The sequence below is a fragment of the Phodopus roborovskii genome, unplaced genomic scaffold, assembly GCF_943737965.1.
Source record: "Phodopus roborovskii unplaced genomic scaffold, PHOROB, whole genome shotgun sequence".
Taxonomy (NCBI): Eukaryota; Metazoa; Chordata; class Mammalia; order Rodentia; family Cricetidae; genus Phodopus; species Phodopus roborovskii.
In genome coordinates, this window is record NW_026125545.1 from 1,619,512 (window position 1) to 1,640,925 (window position 21,414).

Consider the following 21,414-nt stretch of genomic DNA (forward strand, 5'->3'; position numbering starts at 1 on the left):
GAGTTTGAGCTTCAGCATCTCATAAACCAGGTGAGTGGGACTAGCCAGTTAACCCTGTGGATCAGAGGGGCAGGGGGACCAGGGGTTCAAGGTCATCTTTAGCTGCACAGGGAGTTCAAGTTCAAGGCCAGCTTGGATACATGATACTCTATCAAAAAAAGGGGGGGGGGAAGAAGGGGAGGAAAAGGAGGAAGAGAAGGAGGAGATAGATAGGGAGAGAGAGAAAGAGAGAGAGAGAAAGAGAGAGAGAAAGAGAGAGAGAGAAAGAGAGGGAGAAATTACCGGCACCACACCTACAATTAGGCCCGAGGAAGGTTATTTCCTAAGACTCTGTTGTCACTGATTATTTTTCTTCCTCTTTATTATTTTATTTCTTTCTTTGTGCCTGAAAGATGTTTGCTAAGTTCAACCATACATTTACTGATCCAGCTGCTGGACGTACTGTACGAGGTTCACCACAGAATATTATTTCTCTCAGAATTTGTTCTACTAGAACTGCATTTCAGAATCTCCGAGACTGAGCCAGCCACCAGATAACCTTTGCCCTCAATTTTCTAGACTAAAATGGTTTTCCTCTGGTGTCAGAAACATTGCATTGGTATCTTACACGTAAAGTTGGAATAACAGGCATGTTAATGAAAGCAATAAAAAGTCATATGTGCCTCTCCTGTGGCAGCCTAGGGCAGAAGTCCCTTCCTCACTCTCTGCTTCTCAAGCACATTGGCTGGCAGCTGAGCCAGGCTGTGCTTGACACTTGCCAGCAGTGGGTGTCCATTGTTCAGTGTTTCTCCCACGGGGCAGGTGAGTCCCAGCTGCTCTGGCTTCTCCATGAGCAGTGGGCCCATCCTTTTAGCATGGGGAGAAAGCCTACATAAGACGTGCTAACTTTGGAGATATAAACCTTTCTGAGTACATTTCAGAAGCTCCACTTGGATCCTACCAGGAGTCAAGGCAGCACACAGACTCCTCAATTCTGCTAAAACTGTCCTTCCTGGTTTCTTAGTGTTTGGTGGGGAGACTATCCCAGGAGTTGCTCCCGTTTGATGTGAGCAGTGAGAAATGCCGGTCTCCTCTGAGGAGTCCACACACTTCCTGATGAAACCAAGATTACATTTGCTATTGCGTTTCCTTTCTAGCTAGGGTTTCCTAAAGCCTCAGCCAGAATTAGTCGTCCTTACAATAGCACTCTTGTCTGTTTCCTGGTGGTTATCCCTTCCTTCTTCCATGTGGATTAGCTAGTCTTTTCTTTATTTCAGCTATCCTGTGTCTGTGTTTATTTTAAGACAACTCAAATCCGTTATGGAAGTAGGTAGAGTTCAGAGTCTAAAATGGTATCACTCATATTATCATCATGGTCACATGGATTTGGCTTTGGTGTTCGTGTCCTGCTTCCTCCTGAAGTTCTTTGTCCCTTTGATTCATTCATGCTCGGATGCAGAGGAAATTGAGACTTGAGCAGAACAGGAAGAAGGTGAGCCACAGGGGACACTGGCAGCGCCTTAAAACACTTAGCTCTTATTACTTACTGCACAAATGTTTTCAGTTGTATGTAAATCAATGGGTTATCCCTGTGCCCACCTGGGCACAGTGTGAGGGCTAGAGTAGTCAGTGAACCATATTGAGATTGGAAGAGTGGGCTTCATGGCCGAGAGCTCCCCTAGAGCTTTCCGTGTCAGGCTTTGCCATTGGTGCTCATGTCTGGGTAAAAGCACGAGAGGAGGGGCATTCAGGTAGAAATCAAAGATACCAACTTGGAGTGAAGATTCAGACTCCCCTGCTGCGCCCACTATCGGTAAGAACTGCTGTAGGTTCTGGGCGGCAGAACTGCATACATCTGGCTAAGGTGCCTTAGAGACTTCAGAATAAGTGGAGAGCCCTAGGCCAATGGAGAAAGAAGAAAACTCCATAAATAGCTGGCAATCATGGTGAAGGGAACATTGAGAAAAGTAATATAAAAAAATGGGGCAGGAAAAGAAGATAAGAAACCACATGTCCATTTAGCAAACAAGAACAGTAGCTTTCCCTCCCTCCTAGGCAATATGGCCTCCTCGGCTGCAGACTTTTGACCAGGTTTATAGTACCAGATGGGAATTCCCTCCTGTGGAGCAGGCCTAAACCCAATCAGAAATCAGTAGACATGCTGCTTATTTTAAATCTAGAATAATGTGGTTGTTGCTAGAGGACCAACCATCTGAAAAACCAGAACAGCCCAGCAGTGTTTTTCAGAAACCTATGTACCTTACTTTGTGTCTTTTCTAGTCCTGGGCCTTGTTGAATGGAACAGAAACAAGCAGACACTAGCTGAAGGGGTGGAGGATTTCCTGCAGGATGCCAGTGTTCCCGTGGGACTAACAGGAGATTCCCACAGACAGAATCCTCCCCAGCCCGGGGAGCACTGGAATTGGGAAACTTTGGAGATACAACCCTTTGTATTTTCTCTTGGGCTATTTATCATGTCTGCCAGACTAAATGTCTGGGTCCCTGAAGGACAGCCTGGGAGCCAGCAGTGTAGCTGTAGCTGGGATCTTGTTGTAAAGAAGGCTGATCTGTTTGCCCATTGGAGTTTGAGGGTCACTAGGGTGGGTCTTGGGTTGTTTCACTCAAGTGTCCACCTGCTGTAGTCATCCTGGGTGAGGAGGGCTGACCAGGGTCAGGAACCAGCATGACCACAGTTGGAGTTGGAGGAAGAGGCCGTTATAAGCACATCTTATGTAGTACCCGAGACTGCTGGATTTTCCCTTAGTATACAGCATCTCTATCTTGGACCATATTTAATAGTAAGCAAAATGAATTGTATTACCACTTTTTAATTGTATTACTACTCTTTAAAAATATGTTTTTACATTTAAGTCTTACTTTTCATTAGCTCAAATATATTGGAACTTGAAAAGGGGATAGAATATATGTAGTGCAGGCATTTTTATGAGTATAGATTTTTAACTCTGACCTGAATGAGCTTGCTGGCATCCCAACTCAGGATGTCTACCTGCATCTGAAGTCCAGGATCTACAGCTTTGACTTCCAGTATGCCCATTAGCCTGTGACACTGATTTAAGAATGTTTGAACAGGTATTTGGCCCATAGCCATGGACCGATGGAGTGAAATGAGCCTTGTTTTTAGTCCAGCGCTCTGAGTGAGTAGTGGGACCATTGAGGACTGGTGTATGTGGAGAGTTCATTCCTGGGACACTGAGGGTTCATCTGTATTTTATATAGCATTTTGGAAGGCTTGAGAAAAGAGACGATCCCCCACTCTGCTTCCATTGCTTGCTTCCTGCCACACACCCTTACTGATTGTTGATGGCACAATTAGTGGTTGGCCTTTTGGGGGATTTTGAGGTGCTGGTCCAGCAAGAACACTAGATTCCCACAATGCCTTTAAACCAGGCCATTTAAACATATGATAACTTGCTCTCAGGATTTACTGTTGAAACAGGAATGAGATCTGTGTCTCTACCGAGGAGCTTGAGGTGATTGGGTAGCAGCTCCTGAGTCAAGAAGGAAAGAGTCAGGGTTGGCTTAGGGCTGCTCTTCGGACACCTGAAACGAACATGAAACGAACATCTATTGTTTCTAATGAGAACTCACAGCTCTAAACAAGTTCAAGGGTGCATGCAAGACAGAATTTTATTCATGGATCATAAATAGAAGGCCTTAGGTTAGATTGGTCTAACTTACAAACTCTTGTAAACATTTACACATTTAAAATGAAGAGAAAAGGACTCTTTGCCTTAAATTTATGTTCTATGTAACATGTACATTTAAGTACAGTTTCTGCTGGACTTGTAATCTTTATAAAATGATGAGACCTAACACACAAGAACATGTAACAGCTGTGTGCTATGAATGTCAGCAAGATGAATGCCCAATAAATCCACAATGCCAGTGTCTGAAGTGTCTTTATGGACGCTCTTTCTGGGCTGGGGTAATTTGCTGGAGTGTGCCCTGCCGTGTTTCAGTTGTGGACACCAAGTGATAGTGGTTGAGCCACTTCCATGCCCAAATTCTCAGACTTCTTATTTTTTCTCATCCAAACTTTAGAACAGTTCACTTTTACCCCTTATCATGTTGATACTCAATACAACCAGATACTAGGCTCACAGCCTTCATGAGCTTTCTTTTCTCATTTCCCTCTCAACAACAATGGTTCCTCGAGCACAGGATGTCGAGCCATGAATGAAGCTTCTGCTGTGGAGAGAAGCTTAAAACCAGAGCTGAGAAGCAGGAGACCAAAACCAGGGCCACCGTCTTGAGTCATTACCATTAATTCTGGAGACAGCGGTGGCATTTCTGGGAGTGTCTGAGGAACATTGATGCTTTACTCTCATTTCTGATGTTATCTGAGTTTTTAAAGCAACAGAGGGAGGGATGTTCAGCAGCTATTAAATGGTGTTGTTTTCAAAGAGGCAGGGAAGCCAGATGTGTTAGTACAGGACTGTAAACCCAGCACTCAGGAGGCAGGTGAAGCTTTGTAAGTTCGAGGTCAGCTTGGTCTACATTAGTGAGTTCCAGAACGGCCAGAGCTATACACACAGACTCTGTCTCAAAGCCAAACAAAACAGTAAAAGCAAAGAAAAAGAAAAGAGGCAGGGGAGCTCATAGTGATCCTGAAGACTGATAGGAGTGTCCCAATGGGAGCTTACCCTCATCAGGCATGGCTTTACAACTAAAGTCCTGGAACTTTACTGGCTGTAATGATGTCCATATTGTTCAATTGTTTGGTTTTAACTATTATGACTAGTGTTGTAGATACTTGAGAGTCGTACTGCATTTTATTAAAGAATGGTATTGATGTATATGTAACTTTCAAAAACTGTTTTACAAAATGATCACTTTACACTATAGACTGTGTATGCACACATAAATACATGTATTCCTCTCTCTCTCTCTCTCTCTCTCTCTCTCTCTCTCTCTCTCTCTCTGTGTGTGTGTGTAATTCCCACACATGTAAAAGACAAGAGGACAACTTTTGGGAGTCAGTTCTCTTCTTAGGCCTCGTTCTGAGGCAGGGTCTCACTTGCTGCTTCTGCTTCTGCAGACTCTAGGCTAGCTAGTCTGCAAGCTTCCAGGTGATTCTCCTGTCTGTCTCCCACCTCACTGCAGGAGGGCTGGGTTGCAAATGTGCATGCCAAATCTGGCTTTTTTGGTGGCTTTCAAGTATTGAACTCACACTGTCAAACTTGCAGAGGAAGCACACTCTCTAAGCCACTGCTCTGTTCCTCCTGCACTACAGACTTCTTAAGGATCCCAAATACATACAACATTGCTGCTGGGTATTTGTGAGCAGGTACCCTCATTCCTCTGATTGCTTTGGCAGAGACAGACTAGAGCACAGTTTAGACTAGAATAACAATGAATCTATTTTGACAGGTGTGTATGAGGTGCCCATTTCCACTGGCCCATTTTCTAAGATCCAGGAAGATGAAGGTGTTGTTGTTGTTGTTGTTGTTGTTGTTATTATTATTATGTAATTTAAGTATCAGCCCTGCCTTTTAAGAAGCACCAAAATATGTTCTTTCTACTCTAAGGAATAGGATAGGCAGCGGTGCCTTGATTCTGGTGATGTGGTGGTAGAGGTGGTGTGCGAGGAGTCTGTCCGTCCATGTCCATCAGTTGGTCCATGTTCATTTTTGCAATGGTGCTCCTGTACCTTGGTCCCACCCTCAGCTGCAGAAGTTCCAGGCTGCAGGATGCCTGCCTGCCCTGCCAATGGGTGGCACAAGTTTGTGCAGCCTGGATGTTTACGAGCTGTTTGTGCATGTTGCTGGGTGCTGCTGAGTCTGTGGCATGTGTCTGCTCCCACCATGTGCCTTTGTGGGAGGCAGTCAGAGCTGGGAAGGGAGTTTGCCCTGCATGTCAGCCTGTGGGGGTGAGACTGCTGGGCACTTCCCTGAGGCAGGTGTAGTAATCTTGCAAAGATGAAGGGCACCATTGGCTTCCCTGTTGTAGAATCAGCACCAGGCTTGTGGTCTGCCATTCATTTAGCACTTTTCTAGGAAATTTCCATCTTAAAAAAAAAAAATCCAGAGATTTAATGACTTGGGAAAACTTGAAGATGGCATGTTATATAGTACTTAGCCCTTAAAGGGGTTTGCTTCCCCTCCCTTTAGGGTGTGACTAGAGAGTGGAGAGAGCCTGTGGGTTGGTTTTTCTCTTCATTGGGAAATGCTGAACAAGAAAGCATTCTGACTTCATTGCTAGCATGGTGTTCAAGATTCCCCAGGAAAAGAGAAGCCTCAAGCTTGCTACAGAGGCTGATTGATAGGGAGGTAGGGGCGGGGTTAGGAGAGCAGGGAGTAGTTGGCCAGAGGGAAGCCCATAAGGCCCAGGGGAGTTTTTTATTTATCATGTGAGAGGATTAGTATAGGGTAACTTAGCCTTGACAGACTGCAGCCCCATGGAGAGATGGAATGCTGAATTCAATGGGTTGGAAAGTGGTGCCAGGGGAGGCACAGGGGACAAAGTGGAGGTAAGAGCAAGGCTACAGAGTGCTGGCAACATCGCCTGGTGTGGTGGTTTAGATGAGAACGGCTCCCATAGGCTCATGGGTTTGAATACTTCGTCCTATGTTGATGAACTGTTCGGAAAGATTGGGAGGTGGGGCCCTATTGGTGGCATTGTGTCACCGTGTGAGAGCTTTAAGGTTTCAAAAGTTCATGCCAGGCCCAGTCTCTCTCTCGCTGTCTCTCTGACTCTCTGTCTCTCTCTGTGTCTGTCTCTCTCTCTCTGCCTGTTGCTTACCTTGTGGACCAGAATGTAAAGCTCTCAGCTATTGGTCCAGCACGTTGGCCATCTGCATCCCTCTATGATGATCATGGATTAACCCTTTAAAGCAAGCCCACAATCAAATGTTTTATTTTATAAGAGTTACTTTGGTCATGATGTCTACAACTACAGAGGTGATACAAGACCTCCCAGCTGGATGTTCCTGATGAGCAGCTAGAATGAGCTGGAGGTGGGCTATCTGAAGAATTCCCTCATATGTGCTCACACTGGGCAGACTCCTTCTCATTTGAGAAAATAGTTGAGTGATGCCTGTGACCAAGAAAATTAAGATGTGTAAAAGAGAAGAGGCAGAAGAAGTTAGCCATAGCATGCTGGAAGCCAGCAATGGAAAAAGGATCCCCATTCGGTTACATCTGGAAGAAAGAAAAACAGTCTTAAGGTTTTTAAGTCTCAGGCCTTACCGCTTGCTGTGTGACTTGCACCAACAGAATGAACTTTGTGAGCTCACCTGTAGCTTGGGAGATAGGACGCCAGGCAGACGTCCTAGCCGCAGCGTGGATATGAGAAAATGCACTGGGAAGCACTGAGGCCACGGACACCCAGGACAAAATTTAGTTCTGTGTTAACCCAGGTTCTCACCTGTTGCAATGAATGCTCAATTTTGCTACATGCCTCCAGACTTTTAGAGGTTCCTGTTGCATGTGTGTTCTAGAGGACATACCCAACTAGGCCAAGAAAGGGAACCAATAATAGAAAATAGTTGACTTCTATGGTTACCCAGGAAATATGGACGCATGCTAAGAGCTGCTCCCTTTTTGTTCAGGACTGACTGTGCCAGCTCACACCTAGTAGGTGGTGCCATCGCATTGGTTGTGCGAATGTCATGCTGAATTTCTCCTGCTGGGGTAAGGGAGCTGAGCCCATAGCAATTCACCTTTGTGTTTTTAGTGCGAGATGAATGCTATGTCTTTCTTAGGTGAAAACAAAGAAAAAAATCAGAGTAGAGGTGGGTGGGGGGATTGAAGAAGGCAAAGAGGGGTCTTACTGGGAGTCTCCTAATCTCACAGGGATGGAGTGACAAAGCCTGGACAGTCACCACCAAAGAAAGGCCTGAATCTACTGCCTCAGGCTAATGTTAAACCACTTGACAAAAGGTACCTTACATGACACCGAATGCCTTTGTAAAAGAATGAAAGTAGGCAAAACACTTGCTTTGTCCTTGGTACCAGTGGTTGGTAAAACAGTAACTTCTCACCAGTGTTTATGCACTGTTCTACAGAGCTGGGAGATCTAAGTGGAAAGGGGAGTAAGTCTACAGAGGGGATAAACACTCTTAGGCGACTTAAAAAGGGTGATCGCCCTGAATTATTGGAGTAGAATTTATATACTCACAATGTCCTTATAAATGGATGAGGGAGGAAGAAGAAGAGCTAGTGTCAGGGAGATGCATGTAAGAAAGATTCAGCTACCTTTGCTGGCTTTGAAGATGAAAGAGGAGGCCACAAACCAAGGAATGTGAGTAGCTTCTAGAATCTGGAAAAGGCAAGGAAATGAGTTCTCCCTCAGAGCTTCCGGAAGGAGCCCAGCTCACTGATGCTTTGATTTTAGTCCAGTGGAGGTCCCTTCAGACCTCTGACATCTAGAACTGTAGGGTGACAGCTGTAGGGGGTTTGAAGCCTCTGAAATTATGGTCATTGATGTTGGGGGCAAGTAGGAAATGAATACAATTTTAGAGTGACCTCGGAGGGAGACTGTCCCTTTTGACCACTAGTGAGGACCTGTCTGCACTCAGGTGTTTTCAAATAGGGCTAACTTACAGCATCTGGAGATGTGATAGCGAGGACATGAATGTAAAAGAAACAGCTGCGTGGCTAACCAGGGTATTATCACAGGCTCTTCTGGCTCTTCTGGGTCACACTGCACCTCCTTCTCTGTCCCATGTTTATTCTGAGCAGACCCTTCTAAACCATTAAGAAATCCACGTGCAGTTAGCCAGCCTGATAACAAAAGCTGGCAGAATCATTTAGACTATCTTAGAGAGGTGGAACTTATTTGCAGGGTTGAAGCCGTCAGTCTTTAGTCAACCTCTCTTCATGGTTTTCTTTCATGCGTGTATTTGCTCTCCAAGAGATGGGACCCTTTTAAAGACAAGTTCTTGCAATGTAGCCCAGGTTGGCCTTGAACTATGTAGCCAGCCTGGCCTTGAACTCACTATGTAGCTAGGCTGGCCTTGAACTCACTATGTAGCCCAGGCTGGCCTTGAACTCACTAGGTAGCCAGGCCAGGCTTGTCTTCCCACCTTTGTGTCTCAGTCTGGTGAATTCTGAGATTACAGAGGCTCCCTCCTCAATCCCCAGCTAGGCTTGACTCCAGTCCTTTGACCTGGGGCTACAGATGTGAAATGTCAGGTAATGTGTGCCAGCAGGTGGGTTTCTCCATCTTTTCGTCTCTCCCCGGCCTGGTGTGCATCTAGCTACAGTGTGACACCTCTCTTCCAGAACTAGACTACTTTCATTCTGTTTTGAATATTCCTTAAAAGTTTCCAAAACAAATTAAGGTTTTTTTTTTTTTTTTTTAGCATTTTCTTTTCCAAGCAAAGCAAACCTAAGGCCCGTTTCTCCAAATGGGAAGGAAACTAAATGCTGTCAAGTCAGCATGTCTGCTTGAGGTGCTGAGAGCCACTGCTGCCTAAATGAGTGCTGAGCCTTTAGCCCCTGAGGGAAGGCGCTCAGGCCTGAGCTCACACAGTGCCCATTATAGCCCCAGAGAGGCCTTAGGTCTTCCAGAGGATGTCCCAGCCAGCCGGGCCTGGCACCACCGTGGCTGACACCAGCTCACTCTTCTGTCCTCTGCAGCTCTAAGAAGTGCTTATTTTGGGGCATAGTTCTTTGAACTTTGGTTCTGTGCTTATGTAGCTAGATTGTTCTCATAGCTCGATGTTCTTTGTGATAAAATTAATTTCTGAAGCACTTTTTTTAAAAGCCATGTTGAGCTAAGTCACTGTTGATAAAGTGTCACACTGTAGAAGCCCATTTTGGTTTTGTACATCCCCAGACAGTTCCATTGCACTGGAAACTAGAGACAGCCAGTGGTTACACAGCTTGTATCTGTCACGCTTTGAAATTTTTCAGCTCTGGTACCTTCTTTGGGGTTGAGTGTAGAAAAGAAAAAGCTATAAAAAGTACTTGTGCTAAGATGGAAAAAGAAAGTTTGGCTTCTCTCCCTGTCTCTGTCTCCCTGTCTCTGTCTCTCTGTGTAACTCTGTCTCTCCCTCTCTCCTAAATCTGTGGAACTGGAATAAAACAGCTGTTAGGAGCCGCAATAGCTTTACATCTTTCTAACACCTTACCTAGAAACACGCTCTAAGCCCAGCATGATGATAATTAGAGTTTACAGCATATTTAATTTCTGCATTAGAAACCACGCTAATCAGGATTGCTCAAGGCTATATTATATAGTGCAGAACAATGGTGCAGAAATTACTCTGTGAAAGGAAGCCTTGAACTATGGCTGGACATAGAAATCTTAAAGGGGAAAAAACCAAAAAACCCTGAAACCCTCCAAGCTGGATTAATAGAGTTGTGTTAATAAAGTTATTACAATGTTTGCTAATGACTCCTCAGTCCCATCAGAACAATGCTGTTCAGACACTCCTGCTGTCCCCCATGGGGGCCTTTGATGCTTCATGAAGCCCTTATTCAGGTGAGTAAGCCTCACTCACACTGGTGGCCTTTGGAAGTGGGCAGCCCCAGTCTTAGGAAACCGTGACTCTGAAACTGAAGAAGGCCTTTGGAGTTCCTCTCCCTTTCGCTGACCTGTATCCCTCTGTCTCTGGCCTGTGAGACTTAGGGTTGAACCTGGTGCTAAGCAGAAGCACCACCTTTCAGGTCTCCATCACCCTCAGGAAAGCCAGGCAAGCCGCCTGGGATGCCAGCACTGGTGAATGCAGACAAACCCTGGGGGGTAAGGGAGTTAGCTAAGACTGATTGGTGAGTTCTGGGGTTAGGTGGAGAGTCTACCCCAGTACACAAAGTGGACATGAATGGAGGAAGGTGCGCGGTGTCAACCTCTCGCCTTCATCTGCACGCACACATGTGGACGAGTCGCCATGTGAGGACGTATACCCTGTGTTCCCACCTTGCCCTCTGCAAGCCCAGAGCTGCACATGGCTTTAGCTGAGACAAACTAGGCGAACAGCCATTGGGACCACAGCAGTGGAGTTTCATAGGATTTGAGCCAGCAGTTTAAGAAGCTGTTATTATGTTCAGGGAGAGAGAAAAAAGCAACTAATAACTAGAAGTACATGTGGAAAATAAACATTTTAGAGAGTTGGCCAGGTTCTTATAATTTCCCTTTCCTTGAGCCTGCCCTGAAATGTCCTCTTTCTTTCCCTGTCAGGCCACCGTTGCATTTGTTTTCATTAGAAGGTGATGGACTGATTTCTATGTCGCCTCATCCTTTCTGAGTCTGCAGGAGCCTTTTCCGGCTTGATACAATTGAGATTGTTATTAATTTTATCTCTTATTTTAAAACCTCATCTTTCTCTGCGTGTGAATGTGTTCATTTCCCCTAATGCTTACTCTGTGGACTCTAATTGCTGTTTCTTCAATCTGGGGTCATCTTCATTAGTTTAATTACTATGGCAACCTATTTCCTAAATGTACTAATAGCACGAAGATGACTTATTTCCATGTCCTGTCATGGAATAAGAAGGGGGGAGGGGACTCACACAAGAGGATTGAAAAACATTGGTTTCCTTGAATTACCAATTCACACCAACCTCATACATACCAAGGTACCAGACTTAGATGTGAGGGGCTAAGGCTGGCACATAGGACCAAGTGAAGGTGGCCTAAGGCAATCAACAGCAGAAAGAGCCACAATCTTCATGGGAAATCAGAGCCAAGGCAAGCAAATACATACACACTCAGTTCTAACAGGAACTGCATGTAGCCAGCGGCCTGCACCAAGAGCTAGGTGGCACCCAGAGGGGTGGGGACCAGGTTCAGATAGACCAAAGCAGGTGGTGGCTTTATTATAACCTAATGTCCCTGAACCCTTTATGTTGGTTATTTTTCTCCAGATATCTGACAGAAACAACTAAAGAAAGAACTTTTTTTTTTTTTTGCTAATGGTTTGTGGGGGTATAGTTAGCCCATCACAGCAGGGAAGACTTGGTAGGGTTCGGAATCCTGCCTCTGGGGCTTCTTATTCCATGGTGGGTACCAGGAAGCAGAGGGAGGAGTTAGGCCAGAAGTGTCCAGGCTGCAGCTCTCCAGGAGTGCAATGTAACCACCCACTTCCTCCTGCTTGAAGGTCCTGTGAGCAATGTCACCAGGTAAAGTGCTCCAAGACATGAGCCTAGAGGGAACATGTCACATGCACAGATCAACTGTAATGAATTCCTGGTAAGTGACCTGCCAGGCTGGCTTCTGACCACTTGTGGACAGTCATGATACAAGAGTATCTTTCCAGTGTTCCTAAAGGGTCTCACATATTGTTTATAAGAGCCACCCTCCTGGAAAGGTGTAGACTATTGAGGTGCAACCAAATTCCCAGACTGGCTGGTGCCATTTTCTGAGCTCCTCCTTGTCATATCATACCCATTTTATAGATGGCAGGAAGTTGAGGTGGAAATGGGATAATTTTTTATTGCTTCTTAACTTTCACATGATACTGCCTGTCCTAATTGACTTCATCAACTTGACACAGCTTAGCGTCATCTGAGAGGAAACCCTTGATGGAAGAATCCACTAGATCAGATTGGCCAGTGGCTGTGTCTGTTAGGGATAGTCTTGATTTTTAACTGATTCAGCCTACTGTGAGTGGCACCATCCTTAGGCAGGTGGTCCTGGGTTACATTAGCAAATCACAAAACGAGCCAACCAATAAGCAACATTTACCCATCCATGATTCCTACTTCAAGATTCCTGCCTTTCATCATGATGGGTTGTGAGCTGGAATCATAAAAGTTGTCTTGGGTCATGGTGTTTGTTATGGCAACCTAAAAGGAAATTAGACCATCACCCTCCCCCCACAAGTTACACACCATAACATGCGCAGGTTCTAACCTGTGTTATAGAGAGCCCAGGGCTCCAAAGCCCTTCCAGAGGATCTGAAAAGTCAAAGCTATTTTTACAACATGAAGACATTTGTTTGCTCCTCTGATTATCTCTTGAATGTTCGGGCAAAAGCTTTACCAGAGAGGATTTGATGCAGCCTTTAGGAAAAACACAGTCAAGTCTTAGTGTCTACAAATCAAGAACTTCAATACTTACTCAAAGAAACTATTAAACTCTTCCCTTTTCCAAGCCCATTTCTGAGAGTCTGGGTTTTCTTTGTATACTATAACTAAAGGACACAGCACAACAGACTGGACGCAAGAGGTTTAGCACTCTATTTCAATCACGACAGGCATGACAAAGGTTAGCAAAAATGTACAAGTGCTGGCCTTTCCCAATTTTCCCCCACAGGAAAATAAGGTTTTTAACAAAAATATGCCATTTATGTTAATGCAATATGCACATTGCTCTTTAAAAAAATGAATAAATGCTTCTGAAATTACTTGTAATATGTAACTGGGAAGATATAACCGACATAAACAAAATCTTCGAGTTGCCATGAATGTTTAAGATTATAAGGGGATGCTGGCCAATGTGTAGCTCAGCGGTTGAGCATTTGCCTGGCATGTGGGAAGCCCCAGGTCAATACCTAAGATGAAAGAAAGAAAAGAGAAGGGATAAAGTTCAGGCTGGTCTTGAACTGGTAGAGACCTTCCTGCCTCTAACTTCTAAGTGCTGAGATTAAAGGCTTTCAAGACCACACCTGTTTGGTACCTTGGCTTTCAAGTGAACATTTAGTTGGGCACTTGTTTGTGACTTAGGAGGTCCTTAGGCAGAGGTAGGTGTGAAACCACCCTTGTCTACATAGTAAGTTCCAGGGTTACCTAAACAACCTGTCCCTACCCCACCTCATATGCACACCCAAAGGTAATGCAAAATTTTCACTTGTTTTAATAAACAATGTATTCCATAAAATTAGACATTGGTAACAAAAGTAACTTTGAAGAAGTATTTGTGGGCTGGGAATAGGCTTGTAGTTAGAGGTTTCTCTTCCCGCCCTCCAGTTCCCAAATAATCACTCTAAGACTTAATATTAATTATGGTTGTTTGGGCAATGGCTCAGGCATATTACTGGCTAGCTCTCACAATTAAATTAACCCATTTCTATTCTATATTTTACCACAATGCTCATGGCTTGTTACTTCACATCTTGCTTCTCCTGTGGCTACATGGCGTCACCCTGACTCTACCTTCTTTCTCTCCATAACTCTGTTTGGATGTTCTCATCTAGCTGTATTCTGTCTGGCCATTGGCCAAAGCAGCTTTATTCATCAACCAATAAAAGTCACACATATTTACAGCATACAGAAGGACATCCCACATCAACAGCTCATTTGGAAAGTGCTTGCCTGGCAAGCATGAGAACCTAAGTTTGATCCCAGCACTGTGTACAAAGTAAGGCTCAGAGGTGTGTGCTCTTGTCCTTTCAGCCCTGAGGACATGGGGCAGGAGGATCCCTGGCGCACAGTGGCTAGGTAGTGTAGTTCCGCTGGCGAGTTGAGTTTGTAGTTCAGTTAGAGCTCCTATCTTACAAAAGAAGGTGGAAGGCAATAGAGAAGGACCCCTGAAATCAACTTCTGGCCTCTACACATAGATTCACACATGCACGCGTGCGCGCGCGCGCACACACACACACACACGCCTGCACACACAGTGAAGGAAGAGGAGGAGCAGCCCACTTCTTTTCACATATGCACTAACTGAATTTCCCAAACTCGAATGTCTAATGTAAATCTTGTATAAACATGTGGGAGACATTTAGTTACTATTTATTTTCTTTTCATAAAATGTCTCAGGTTGCCAATAATACTTAATAACGGCAAGCAGTGCTTCCCTCTTGGCCTAATGAGCACAGAGCTTTACAAACACCGACACGGAGTCCATTGTTTGTCCCTTAAAATAAAAGCTTCCTGGCACTGGCTCCTGACAGTAGCAGTGGTTTCCCCAGTTGGACACCCAGTGGCATGGAAAACGGCTGGCTGTGCATTTGTGTGTTGAAGCCCGTAGGTCAGAGGTGAGACTTGTGGTGGGGCGGGCCCTGGTAATCTTGCTTCAGCCCAGTCATTGCAGAATATATTTCTGTCTGGAGATATGACAGGTGTGCTGGCTTGCAGAGAAAGGGTGTTTGAGATGTGAATCCAGTGCAGAGGAATGTGGACCAGAGGTCCAGAGCCCTGAATCCCTCCTCCCCCTCCCTCTCTCCTTATGCCACCCCTTCTCTCTCTCCTTAAACCCTGCATTTATCAACCAAATTTGCTGGTGCTTCTGAGTCATTTGTCACTAAAGAATCCCTCACTGGGGAGGTGGGAGGGGCCGCCCGTAGTTTACAGTCTAACACCCTGTACTGTTTCATTCTAGTCAAAAAGGGATTCTGGGGTGGAGATGTCAGGGACACCTGAGATTGTGTGATAGGGAGTGACAATACTTCATCTGTTCCATTTCTTAGAAGTACAAAGCCTCTGCAGATGTGTGCCCAGGCTGCTGTCTCTGGCCCAAGTTCAGAGCACATCCCCAGGAGGCATAGTTCACTCCTGAGACTGGAGCTCTGGATCATTTCTTGGATGGTTCTGGGCACAGTATGTTTCCTGATCACTGTGGGCCAGGTACATATTTATGGGCTGTCCTATGTCCTCAATTTCCTTTATAGCGTTATTTCTTGAAAAATGTTTCCCAGGTTCCACATAACCTATTTCTAGCTGAACTTTTAGAACGTGAGGCCTTCTGTAATTGGGTACTATTTATGTTCTATTTTAGTATATGCATTTTTATTGTTACTTCCTTGAAATAGATGATGTTACTAGTATTTGAAGTCTTCAAATATTACCTGAGATGAGAGCTTTAAAAATACGCTTTAGGTTAGTATGGTGACTCATGCCTTAATTCCCAGTACTTGGGAGGCAGGGTCAGACAGATCTTTATAAATCTGAGGTGAGGTTGGGCTATGTAATGAGACCCTGCCCCCAAATCAAAACCCAACCAAGCAATCAAACAAACAAAAGACAAAACTGTATTTTAAACAGCCTTGTTGAATTCTTTTACTTCATATAGGGAGCATCCCCTACCCTTACCAAAGAGATCAATGGGGACATTTTTCTCTTGTTAGGAATAAAAACAAAAGCTCCTTATAATTTTACGTGAAATGTCCTTTTTTTTTCTTTTTTTTCTTTTTTCTTTTTTTCAATTTGTGCTATACTCCATGTGACTATCAAATCACGCACCACTTATGGGAAAGAGGATGGTGGGCAGGCAGCTACTCTGCCTACTGTTCACGTGGAGAATTGTCTGTTAAGCTCCCCAAGAGGAAGGTTGCAAATGATCTTGCTCCCTTTGCTCCCACACATTTTATGCTATGCCTATCTTTATTCTTTTTCAGACTGCCTAGTGTTACTATACTTCCTTAAATCTGGAGTGAGGGTCTGTAACTGTTCTGTTATATCACAATGACTATGTCTTGTTTTTGTTTAGTTTTGTTGAGATGTGATTTCATGGAACTCAGGCTGGCCTCAGACTCACTCTGTGTCTAGGGATGGCCTTGAACTCCTGGTCCTCCCATTCTGCCTCTGGATGGCTGGGATTGCAGGTTGCCACCGTACCTGCTTTAAGCTCTGCTGGTGTTTGAACCAAGGGCTTCCTGTTTGCTAGGCTAGTACTCTACAGACTGAGATACATCCCCAGACCTATTTCTTCTTCATTTTGATCTTTAGAACTTAAGGCTTAGATGTCCACAAGAAAGACCACATACAACAAACCACTCCGATGTGCTTATCTTGCTTGCCACAGTGGAAGTCTGTTCTGCTAATCGGGGCTTTGCATCCCTGTCTGAAATCCCGGAGTTTATGGAGCTACTCTGTCAGGCACAGCCTGCCAGTGTGGGAAGCCCTCGCTCCTGAGTAAGCCCCAAGGCTGGCAAGGTGATGTCCCAGTCACCCAGAACAAATTGTTCTGTTTTTTGGTTATGGCTAATACACTCTCCCTATTGGCTCATTTCACTTGTTAGTGTGCAAATTTAACTGTTATGAGCGAATTGCTTAAGCTTTTGTTTTGTTTTTGGGCAGAGTGTCAATTAGCCCAGGCTGGCCTTGAAGCTATTACATACATAGCTACCAATGTCCTTGAATTCCTGGCCCTCCTGCTCCTCCATCCCAGTGTCTTAGAATACAGGCCTGTGCGGGATGTTTTATTTTGACAATTCGATTTAATGCCTGTCAAGTAATTATTTTTACTCCAATTCTCTGAAGCAATAATACCCAATGTGGCAATTCTGAATTTTAAAAACTATTACTGTTACTGTATGTGTGCACAAACATATGTGTGTCTATCATAGTACGCACACAGAAGCTAGAGGATAACTGTGGAACTGATACAGATTACCAGGCCTACCCAGCTAGTGTCTTTACACACTGAGCCATTGCATAGGTCCTAGCATTTTTTTTTAAAAAAGGAAAGTTTTCCTTTTAGGAGGTAGAAATGCAGAAATGGTGACCTTTAATTTTGTAAGCATTTGAATGTGAGTTCACATAAAAGATGAGGAAGCCAGGATTGCAATTTGTTCCCATCCAATATGCCTTTGAGGGCAGAGCTTGCCCTTGTTTCCCTAACGTGTCAAACAGTTTATTCAAGACGCTGAAGAATAGCAAAACTATATTTCTAAATCATGGGAGTTTTAAAGGCCTTGAAATTAAATATTTAATTAGTGTGATGATGTTTAAATATGGAAATGTTCTCTGCAGTGCTTTGAGGACAAAGGGGAAAGATGGAGTACTCTGTTTCTTCCTCAAAGGCACATGAAAAGGTTGTGACTCCACATTGTACTGGGCACATTCAACAAAAATAAATACAGCTAGGCATCAAACTACACAAATAGCCAACAGAGTCTATTGTTAGAGCACACAAATGCTCATGACTGTAAGAGTGACTTAACTGAAAACACTGGGCCATTTTCTTCACTCAGTGACAGCAGTTCAAGCTCGGTTTCCTGGGATTCTGTGAGGAGAACCTGTAAAGAGGAAGGGGTCTCTTCCTTGCTCTTCAGAGGAAAACAGGGAGATTCTTAGGTCTGGCCAGTTCCCTGTGGCTTCACATTTTGTCTTTGAAGCTGAGAAAGAGAACAAATGTCTGGTATTCCAAGTGTTGTTGTTGCGTACAGTTGTTTCGAAGAACACTCACTTTTATGATTAATCTTTAAAAAGGGATTTTAGTTATTTAATGTAGTAATGCACACAATGGTGCTTTTCACTATGACTTTTTCATGTATGTAATGTATATTGTTCATACTCTTTCCCATATCCTTTCTTATGTCTTCCTCTTCCCAAGCATTCTCCTGTTCTAGTCTCACGTCTTTTTCATCTCTCTCTTCTCTCTTTTTCTCTCCTCCCCCTCCCTCCCTCTCCCTCCCTTCTCCCCTCCCTCCCTCTCCCCTCCCTCCCTCTCCCTTCCCTCCCTCTCTCCCTGTCTCCCTCATCACTCCCTCCCTCCCTCCCTCCCTTCTCCCTCTCTCTTTCTCCCTCCTCCCTCTGTGAACAAATGAGTTCAAGTACAATTACACACAAGCATATAAGTAAGGAGATGTTTACAGTTGCACAGGCAATGTAGTGGCTACACCACTGAAGAAAATGCCTTTCCTTCCTGCAGCAACCATTAACTGCCTATAGATTTTCAGACAGGGACAGAGTCTCGTGAACCATTATGCCCCCCCAGCAACTGTTAATTTTTAAATTTAAGAAGTCATTCAACCTCTTTAGTTATTGGATCTATGATTGACACTTGTGCATCATCTATGGGCTTCATAGTCAGGACTGATAGGTAGCTCAGTGAGAAAAGTGCTTACTGTGCAATCATAGGACCTAACTTTAGATCCCCAGCATCCAGGCAAATGTAATGATGTTGTATAATGATGCTGTAGGAGAATTGTTTGCATTGCCTCTCCACTGTACCAATAAAGTTTACTTTGAATCAGAAGGCGGAGCTAGCTGATCAAAATTAGCCATAGAGGTTTTGGAGGACTGAGAACATATAGAGAGGCACTGGAAGTAGTAGAGAGTGTCTTACTAAGATGCATGGTTTTTTTGGATGGAGGAAGGAGACACAGAGAGAGAGAGGTCACTGCCTCACTGCCACTTCTGACTCCCGAGTTTTTATTAATAATAGAATTTAGATAATCATTACATAATGACATGGGTTTATAACCCCAGGGCCAAGTAGGGAGAGAGGCAGATAGATCCCAGTGTTTCCTGAACATTTAGTCTGGCCTTAACAACAAGCTCCAAGTTCAGTGAGAGAATATGACTAAAAAATAAGGTGGCAAGAGGTGCAGGAAGACACCTGGCATTGGCCTCTGGTCTCCCCATACGCACGCGTAGGTGAGCACACCCCCTGGACATGTATGCATGCATGATACATGCACACACATGCAGACAACACACTCACATGCATGCACATAAACATTGCTGAAGACAACATTATAATGGGCCTGTATCACTGTGCAACAAATGGCTCCTTCCTAGGGGAGCCTGGCTTGGAAAATTCTTCAAAGTTGGGCTCTTGATTTTAAATGTGATGTCAGCTCTGTTTTCACAAGCTTGCTGATGATTGCACTGTGTGGACAAGACTCAAAAGCCTTCCTGATAGACAGCATTAAGACAGGTGACTCCTTCCAGGCTGGGCTCTGAGCTGTTAGAGAGGGTTAGTATAAGGTAAGATTAAGGCGTCATTCTGTTTATTAACAGCCCTCCTCCCAAGGGCTTTGCAATTGATTGTTTTCAACATTGTCAATCGTTTGGTAACAAATACTGTAAGAATGAAAAACCAAATCCTCAACTTTAGAAAAAAAGATGGTTTCAAAATGATGGCTCAAGTTTAAATTGGCTCAGGCCTGTCTGGTGTTACCAATGTACTGGATTCTAGTGGGGTGCTATGTCAACTCATGTTGGCTCCTGTAGGCTGAGTGGGCAAAGCTTTTTGCAGCTGCATTTGCCATACACTACCTGGTAGCCTGAAATTGAGCTATGTTAGGAGTATTTACACTGAGGCAATTGGCACTGACTATTGCCCAGGGAGCCAATGTACTCTTGAAAACATATACCAAACCATTAGTGCTTTAAAAGCATAAGGTGACAAATTTGTGACTTCCGATCTTAAATGCTATCTACCTAGGTGCCATCACAAAGGAAATCAGTGCCTTGGGCCTTCTGAGAAATCACAGTTTCACCCAGACTGCCTTTTACCCAAGCATTTCTCAAACTTAGCTTCCCTCACACTAAGGTGGAGAATTTTAGCCTGAGTTAGAATAAATATGTCTTTGAGCATATTTCAAAACGTTTGTTTGATTTAATGGCTCTTTCTGGGGACAAGTTTGTCTGCTGTCTGAGAGAGCTGGGCACAGTTACCAAGGTTATTTCCTTGGGCTGCTTCTTGTCTGGTACTCAGAGAGGCTGACCAATAGCTGACAAGATGCTTGCCCCTCCCCCTTCCTTGTTTGTTTTATTTTTAAGCTAACACTTGTCCTTTGGAAAATTACTTAAAGATGTCTCAGGCAGGAAAGAGAAAAATGTTTTACTTCACTATTTAATTGAGTCTGTAAGACATTTCAATTTCTCTTAAGGCTAACTGTTTAATAGGGCTAATACTCTGTTTTTAAAACCGTGTTTAAATAAAATAGGCAGAACAAAATATAATTTTATTTTTCATATAGAGAGATAAGAAAGAGTCCTGTGGTTGAGAGTTGATTTATGGAATTATTTCTAATGGAAATATCATTGCCATCAAATCTGCTGTTGGTAGTAACTTATAAAAAATGGTTTATAAATGGGGGAATTGCTAAGAATAATAATCTACTTATTGATATAACTGTTCGGAAATTCTTTTTAGTCAATGTGTGTCTTAGCCAAAGTTAGGCTCTGGTATTCAGATATGGTTGTTATCAAGACTTCCTCTCCACCCCCTCCTAAAGCATACTTGAAATTCTCTAACCCTCTGAGATGGGAAGGGTAATCTTTGGCTTTCATTTCTCGCCTGTGGTTTCCTTTTCTTTGAGATGTACCTTAGAGCAGATGTTCCTTCCATGGGACTATATACTTGGTGGGAGTGACAGGAATTCCACATGCAGCATGTTGCACAATCTGGGTGTGATCAGCCTCTTTTGGAGATAGACTGTTTCCTTGTAACCCTTGAGTCAAAACCAGAAGTAGACAAATCTTAGTTTTGAAAATACTAATTCTCTGGACTCACAAGAGTTCTTTCTTTTTTAATAATACCAGGAGAACATTTATCATCTAACTGACCCTAAAACTTCCATTTCTTTTACCAGGAATTCAGCTAATGGAGACGGTGCATTTCACCACCTTAGAAGTCCCCACTATTGGAGTCTTTGTTTTACAGATGTGGGATGGAGGGTCTGGAGTTTAACTTGATCTGGGTCTCACAGCAGCTGTAGAACTAGAATTGATCTGCAAAGAGGCCACCTCCTGACTGTTCTTAACAATTTAAAAAGTAGATAAAGCAAATGGACTGTTCAGGACAACACATAGAATAAAAATAAAATAAACACATGCAAGAACTTGCCAGCATC

The 21,414-nt window shown here is 43.9% G+C and overlaps 1 protein-coding gene across 2 annotated transcripts in view; it reads left to right on the forward strand.

The window, feature by feature from the left end:
* Positions 1-21,414, forward strand: part of Samd4a (sterile alpha motif domain containing 4A) — a 206,677-nt gene that overhangs the window by 28,703 nt on the left and 156,560 nt on the right. The gene's annotated exons all lie outside the window — the stretch shown is intronic.